Raw genomic sequence first — 9,038 nt, 5'->3', positions numbered from 1 at the left:
CCATCAGCAAGGAATGTTGTGTTGCCAGTATCTTATCTGATGCCCTATTCTATATGTACTATAGCTTCTCAGATACTTTCTTCATATAATTTACCTAATACATAAACTTACTACCACTGAGTATATTCAAACTCACAGCAACCCTATAGGATAGAATGGGACTGCTTCATAGGGTTCTAAGACTGTAAATATTTAGGGAGCAGCCAATCTCATCTTTCTCTATAGTAGCTGGTGGGTTTGAACCCCCAATGTTGAAATTATCAGTCCAATGCTTAACCTACAACACCACCAGGGCTCCTACCCTATCTTTTAGGTGCTTAGTTTTTTGAAGTATTAAATGAATGGTTTTGGTTTTTTACTTTAGTTTTTTTTACTTCATTGATTTTTCTATTCTTATATAATTTTATTTGTATTTGGAATCATCTTTTATATGTAATACTAATAAATTTATATTATTTTTGCTCTTTAATTACTAGTTTTTCTGTTCTTTTATACATTTGATTATCTCAATTTTCTAGTCCTTTCTTTCGGATTATTCATCACCCTTAAGATCTAATGCCAATTACCTTAACTACCTCTATTCAAAATATTGAATGTTAGGCAAAATTTGGATGATACTGGAAGCATCAAAAGGAAATGGGGAATCCACATCAATGTGTTAAAGGGGTGGGGGAGCTAAAATGTATTGTGATGATGATTGCACAGCCCTTCTTGACATGACTGAACCATTAAATTAAATGATATGTTAATTATAGATCAATGAAAAACAAATTTAAAATTTTAATAATATGGAAAGAATACACAGTCACTATACCAAAAAGAGCCAGTCAGCACCCAACCATTTCCAGAAGCAGCATATGAACAAGATCCAATGGTAATGAAGGAAGAAGTTCAAACAGCACTGAAAGCATTAGCCAAAACAAGGCTCCTGGAATGATATTGATGGAATGCCAATTGAGTGCTTCAACAAGCTGAGGAAGCACTGAAAGCACTCGTTCTTCTATGCTACGAAGTTTGGAAGAGAGCTGCCTGCCCAACCAACTAAAGTGATCCGTATTTGTACCCAGTCCAAAGAAAGATGACCCATCAGAATGCTCAAATTCTAGATCACTATTATTGATATCACATGCCAGCAAAATTTTGCTAAAGATCATCCAAGTTACAGCAGTACATTCAAAGGGAGTTGCCAGAGGTTTAGGCTGGATTCAGAAGAGGAACATGGAACAAAGGATACTATTGCTGCTATTGGATACTATGACTGAAAACAGAGAATACCAGAAAGATGTTTAGTTTTAAGTTTTATTGACTAAGTTAAGGCATTCAACTATGTGGCTAATTACAACCTATGGATAGCTATGAGAAGAACAAGAATGCCAGAACACTTCTTTCTGCTCATGTGGAACTTTCGCATGGATCAATAGGCAGTTGTGCAAATGGAACAAGGGAATACTGCATGGATTAAAACCGGAAAAGGTGTGTGTCAGAGTTGTATGCTCTCATCATACTTATTCATTCTGTGTGCTGAGCAAATAATCAAAGAAGAATGTGTCATCGGGATTGGAGGAAGGCTTATTAACAGCTTGTGATATGCAGATGACACACGTTGCTTGCTGAAAGTGAGGAGGACTTGACGCACCTGACCCACGCCATGGTATTTTCACTTGTCTCATATGCATGTGAAAGTTGTATATTGAATAAAAAAGACTGAAGAAGAATTGATGCATTTAAATTATGGTGCTGACAAAGCATATTAAAAGTGCCATATACTGTCAAAAGAGCAAACAAATATGTCTTGGAAGAAGCACAGCCAAAATAGAGGTAAAGACAGTGAGACTTGGCCTCATGCACTTTGGGCATGTCAGAAGAAACCAGTCCCTAGAGAAGGACATCAGGCTTGGTAAAATGAGGGGCAGAGAAAAAGAAGGAGGAGGCCCTTGACAAGCTGAAGTGACACAGTGACCGCAGCAATGAGCTCAAACATAAGAACAATTGTCAGGATGACTCGAGACCTGGGCAGTGTTTTGTTCTGTTGGACACAGGGTCACTATGAGGGAGAACCTCTTATATGGCACCTAATGACAACAGCTTCCACTCAGTGAATAAGTGTGGAGACAAACAAGGGTGCCTACTATATTGCTTCATGCATTTCTCTATTCTATATATTAATCGATTAATACATATTCTATATATTGCTCATATTCTGTGTACAAACCATAGTCTGTCTAGGCAGGAGAAATGTAATAGTAAATAAGGCAAGGTACTTACCCCCATGGAGCTCTTGTTAGGAAGAGCAAAATAAACAATAAATAAAATCATTATCAACTTTGATTAGTCATTGGAGGGAAATAAGCTTGTTACAATGAGAAAATTGGGAAGAAGAGCCCAGAGAGCCTATGGTCTATGTCTATTATTATATCCTTCTCATTGTGAAAGGTAATAAAAGTCTGATTCTAATACAGCAAACTTTCACAATTTCCCATGGATTAATAAATAGGGTAACATTTAGATAATATTTACATGGTTTAGAAGGATAATTCTGGGATCCAATCTGATCATATAATTTCAATGCATTAAATTCAGCTCCTGATTTCTGTTGGTTAGACTTAGTGGTAAGTACATATTCCAATTTGTCTAAGCACTATAAGAATGTAAGTGTTTTAAGTTACACCAAGACAGTAAAAAGACTGTGTGGTGTCATTTAGCAATTTTTAAATATTTTTATATATTCTTTCAATTTACAGCATATCACTCAAAAATTATTTTTCTTCTACTACACCTGAATGACCATAATAAACTATTCTAGGCACACATTGACTCTGTCAAGTTCATTCTTTATGTTATTGGCTTATTTTTGCTTTGGGATTTTGCTTTTACTTTCAGAGGACAAAACAGACATTGGTGAACAAATTTATCTTTTCATAATACTACTATCACTTTAAATAAGCAAAATAGTTCAATAAAGGATGGTCCTTAAAGGCAGTGAAATATTTCCTGTTTGTAGCTCAGTTCTTTATTCTTTCCTAGTAACACTCACAAATAAGTGTCAAATAAAACCTTTAATATGGAATTTCAGTTTAAATGCTCACAAATTAAGCAAAGAAATCAGTGCTTTATTTAAAATAAACTAGTCACTTTTTCCATTTTCTAGTTCAGCCCTAAGAAATGAGATATAGCTAACTTTAAATGTAAAACTTTGTACACTATGCAAATCATGTCTGTGTGTCAAAGAAAAATAACAAATTTAATGAGGAATGTTAAAAAAGCAGAACCCATTAGTTTAAAGATACCTAGGAGCAGCCAAAGATGACAAACATGCATAAAATTCAAAACATGGTGGGAAAGGGAATAGGCACTGAAACACATGAATCAGTGTTTTGAATTCTTTTTCTCTGTGGGTATAATTGTACCTTAGTTTCTTATAATGATTTATTGAGGTAAATATTCTGTATGGTTTAACAGCTACAGCTTCAAAGTGTCAGGCACAAGCTCTCCTTTATTCATGAGGCAGCTGAGTATTGGGATGTGAATTCACTTCTGTATTCTGGGACTTGGCAAAGTTTGTTTTTAAGGTCCTTATAAAGAATTCATGTTGATGCAGTCTATTCAAATGTGAAAAATACTGTGCTGTAATGAGTGAAACAGAAATCTTTACAGTAATTCTAGAGAAAAAAGTAAATAAATTGAAATAAGCCACGCAGAATTACTTTCGGCAAAGTAAAGAATGCCCCTGAGTTCATCTTAATCCTGTTTTTCAGGTTCAGGGCTGCCTACAAACCCTATCAGTGGATGGGCTACTAAAGTGGGAACTGAATCTAAAATTCATACAAACAAAAGTGATCAGAGAGAAGTAGAACTGAGCTTCAGTCTGTAATATTCATATAAAAGGCTTTGGGGTTGATTTTCAATTTGCACATGCTATTACTCTGGGACCAAGGTATATCCAACGTCAACCAGCCACAACAATTGCAACAGTACTTTAGCAAAACTACTCTATAACAACCATGGAACAGGGCACCCATGGAATTCATTGATCTTACATTTGTCTATATCAAGGATTTCAGGAGGAAACCCAGGGTTTCACCCAGAAATATCTGTGCCTTAGATGGATAATGTCAGCATTGAAATTCAACCTGCCTAGACACCTAGATGGTGGTTCTCTGGAGTATGGCTTTTTGACTCTCCCACGATGGCTTGTTACATATTGGGGTTAAAAAGGACCAAGTGAAACTAAATTTAACAGAAACTAGAACACGTAGCTGGGCAATGTACTCAGATTTTAAAAATCATTTTATTGGGGGCTCGTACAACTCTTATCACAATCCATCCATACATCCACTGTGTCAAGCACATTTGTATATGTTTTGCCATCATCATTCTCAAAACATTTTAATTGATTTCCACTTGAGCTCTTGGTATAAGCTCCTCATTTTTCCCTCTCCCTCCGTGCCCCCCCCCTTAGATTTTTTTGTAAGGAGATTTTTATCATTGTTGAACTCATTACCATCAAGTCTATTTCAATGCATATTAGCCCCATAGGGCAGCCTCTGTGGGTTTCTGAGTCTTTACAGGAACAGAAAACCCCCTCTTTCTCCCAAGGAGTGGCTGATGTGTTTGAACTGCCAAACTTATGGTTAGCAGCTCAACTCCTAACTCAGTTCAACCCCAAGCAATGTAAATTAATCATTCAAATTTTCAATAGAAAGAATATTTTACATTATTAGAAAAATGCTTTTGGTTTTTTTGCTATTTTCTCTTTCAAATCAAGAATTACTTAGATAGCAGATGGACATTGGGCCTCCACTCAAGTACACCTTCAATGTAATAACACTTTATTCAATTAAACTGGCATTCCATGATGCTCACCTTCCTGACATGATCACTGAAGACAAAGCAGGTGCATAAGCAAATGTGGTGAAGAAAGCTGATAGTGCCTGGCTATCAAAAGATGTAGCATCTGGGGTTTAAAAGGCTTGAAGGTAAACAAGCAGCTATCTAGCTGAGAAGCAACAAAGCCCACATGGAAGAAGCACACTAGCCTGTGTAATCATGAGGTTTCGATGGGATCCATTATCAGGCATCAAAGAACAAAAAATCTTACTGTGAATGAGAAAGAGTGCGAAGTGGGGACCCAAAGCCCATATGTGGACATCTCCTTTTAGAAGGGTCATGGGGAGGAGACAAGCCAGTCAGGGTGCAGTAGCAACGATGAAACATACGCCTTTCCTCTGGTTCTTTAATGCTTCCTCCCCCGGACTATCATGATCCCAATTCTACCTTACAAATCTGGTCTAGACCAGAGGATGCACACTGGTAGATAGGAACTGGAAACACAGGGAATCCTGGACAGATGAACCCCTCAGGACCTGTGGTGAGAGTGGCGATACAAGAAAAGTGGAGGGAAGGTGAGGTAGAAAGGGGGAACTGATTACAGGATCTACATATAACCTCCTACCTGGAGGACAGACAACAGAAAAGTGGGTGAAGGGAGATGTCGGACAGTGTAAGACATGACAAACTAGTAATAATTTATAATTTTTCAAGAGTTTGTGAGGCAGGGAGGCGTGGGGGGGGTGGGATGAGGAGCTGATACCAAGGGTGAAGTAGAAAGAAAATGCATTGAGAATGATGAGGGCAACAAATGTACAAATGTGATTGACACAATGGATGGATGTATGGATTGTGAAAAGAGTTGTATGAGCCCCAGTAAAATGATTAAATTTTAAAAAATAATTACCTAGAAACTGCCTGCTAAAAACTAATGTTTTCATTCTCCTCATAAAGCATAAGATAATCATGTGTGGGTAGATGATCAGTGAATACTAGCTTACCTCCAATAGTAATTATTAGTTAACGATAGCTCAGGAAAAGTTTTAGAACTTTTCAGATGATGTTTTTCCCCAGAATAATAACTTTTTCACCCAAAAGCCCAGTAAGCAAACACAATATAAGAAGAGCTATTTTGACATTATATTTCAGGTAAAGCTATCTCACATTCCTAAGCACAATTTCTAAGCAGTTTGTACTCCACTATTAACCTAAACATGAGTAGTTCAAGCCCTCTGTGTGGCACAGTGGAAGAAAGACCTGGTGATCAGATTCTGTGAAGATTACAGCCAAGACACCTTGATGCAGCAGTTCTATTCTGTAACATCTGGAATTTCCATCAATTGGAAAAGACTCAATGGCAACAAGTTTATGTTTGTTTTAAGTCTGTTTGTTTTGTTTTTAATATCATTGGGAAGAAAAATCTATTGTGTCCTCTAAATAAAAACCCAGATGTTTTGCCCTGCACATGTACAACTCTTTCTTTTAATCATTTTATTAGGGACTCATACAACTCTTATCACAATCCATACATACATCAATTGTGTAAAGCACATCTGTACATTCATTGTCCTCATCATTCTCAAAACATTTGCTCTCCACTTAAGCCCTTGGCATCAGGTCCTCATTTTTTCCCCTCCTTCTCCACTCTCCCCTCCCTCATGAGCCCTTGACAATTTATAAATTATTATATTTTGTGATATCTTGCCCTGTCCAACGTCTCCCTTCACCCACTTTTCTGTTGTCCATCTCCCAGGTAGGAGATCACATGTAGATCCTTGTAATCAGTTCCCTCTTCCATCCCACTCTCCCTCTACCCTCCCAGTATTGCTACTCACACCACTGGTCCTGAAGGTATCATCCGCCCTGGATTCCCTGTGTTTCCAGTTCCTATCTGTACCAGTGTACCTCCTCTGGTCTAGACAACTTGCAAGGTAGAATTCAGATCATGACAGTGGGGATGGGGGTAGAGTAAGGTAGTTTTTGGTGCTACAACTTTTCATTGAAGCAAAATTATATAAGCATTTAAAAGGTTGAAAATTTTAAGAAAATGGTGACGGAAGGATGCAACTTCCAAGGACCCTGAGAGGGGAGTATGCCTAGTAATAGTCTCCTAATAAACCACACTGCTCTGAGTTTCTTTACACCTCCTGGGGACCCAGGCCATGAGACATTCAATCCTGGATTTTTAAGGGACACAACATGCTCCATTACAGAGGGGTGTGGTGTGGAAACCCCACTAGGTGAACTAGACTCTACCTCAAGCACACCTGTGAGCTTAGGATTTATGAAATTAACCTGGTAGGTGAAGAAGCAGAAGACAGCTATACAAAGAGTATTGAACTAACGGTAGGCGGACTAACATTTGCTTACTACTTCAATGCCTTACTTGCTGTAGTAAGATCTCTATTCTGGCAGACCTGTATCTAATATTGTCAGTGAATATTATTGTAAGTGTTGTCTGACCACAAACTCCAATTGTTTGTGTAAATAGCATCCAGTCATGTAAGGATTTATTCTGAATGAATGAATAATCCAGGTACTGAAATATGTAGTTAGCCTTCACTTGTTTAATCTCCCTCTCTCAACAGTCTTTTTAAATTAGTATCATGGGCAATCCATGACACGATAAACAGAAGGTCCTTATGCTCCATGGAGATGATTTATAAGATTCTCTACTGTAAATTAACAAGGATGTCTCTAGGTGAACCAGAGGCAGATAAAAAAAAAACAACATAGATCAAGGAATGGATTTTGGGCTCCTACTTAATCCAAGCTCTAATCTAAGAACAGTTAGTTCTTATATCATGGTCCTGCTCAATACTCACCCTCATGAAGGAAGCACAAAAGATATGGCTGCTATAGCAAAGTATAGTGAAGAAATTAGATGGTGCTGAGCTACCAGATAGAATATCGTCTGGGGTCTTAAAGGCTTGTCTCCAAACAAGAAACCATATGAGACGTCAACTAAAACCACATGGAAGAAACACACCAACACCCGTGACCCAAGGATTGTAAATGATATAATCCAAATCCAAAGGAGGGAATAGTATCAGAGTTTAAATTGTGAGATTCTGGTGTGCAGAGGACTATGGATGACAGTGGAGTCTCAAAATACATTTGCAGGATCTACACAAGGAAGAAGTCTCCGGGACTTTCCCTCTAATGAAATTGAGGGATGGGAATAACTTGGTTATCAGACACTATTGGAGAGATGCCTATAGTAGATTAAAATGATAAATCTGACTTGAACTGTTAAAACCTTGTCACTTAGGGGAGGGAGGGGAAAAAAAAAAGAGGACCTGATGCAAGGGGCTTAAGTGGAGAGCAAATCCCTTGAGAATGATTGGGGCAGGGAATGTATGGATGTGCTTTATACAATTGATGTATGTATATGTATGGATGGTGATAAGAGTTGTATGGGTCCCTAATAAAATGTAAAAAAAGAAAAGAGGAGAAAAAAATGATTAGGGCAAAGACTGTACAGATGTGCTTTATACAATTGATGTATGTACATGTATGAACTGTGATAAGAATTGTATGAGCCCCAATAAATTGTTAAAAAAAAAAAACCTTGTCACTTGATCTCCCTTCTGATACACTTTGGGCTTAATCTGGTTTTTAATATGGTCTGTGGGTGGTGTTTTTTGCATATTGAGGATTCTCTGTTGTATTTCATCATTGTTGGTAGCCTTCTTGACTCTTTGTTATGTGTTTTTCTGTGTTTTTCAATATACGAAGCCCAGGATAGGAGAAGCTGTAGAGATAACAACTAATATAAAGGTTTCGGGGGGTACAGCAGAGGTGATGGGGGCATAAATGGGGAGTTGATATCAAAGTTTTCAAGAAGAAAGAATATGTTTTGAAAACGGTTTGGGTAGCAATTGCACAACACTGATTGATATGACTGAACTATGATGGTATGATGTTTGTATTAGCTCCTAACAAAATGTTGTTTTTGGGGGGTGGGAGGAGAATGCAACTTTGAATGAATCAATACTTCATATTCCTTTTTCACCAACCATAATCCATTATCTTTGTTTCCTCCTTTGTTAAGAACAACAAGCCTGATTGCATTATATTTTTATGTAAGCTACAGTATGTCTATTTACTTCCAAAATGTTATTTATTGTATAAATTTGTTTTCATTGTTCAGATGATATATTTTCTATTTGTGTATTGTTCTTATTTCTGAGCCCATTGTTACAGCCGCT

Source organism: Tenrec ecaudatus, chromosome 4 (assembly GCF_050624435.1).
Source record: "Tenrec ecaudatus isolate mTenEca1 chromosome 4, mTenEca1.hap1, whole genome shotgun sequence".
Taxonomy (NCBI): Eukaryota; Metazoa; Chordata; class Mammalia; order Afrosoricida; family Tenrecidae; genus Tenrec; species Tenrec ecaudatus.
Note: the sequence above shows the minus strand (reverse complement) of the source record.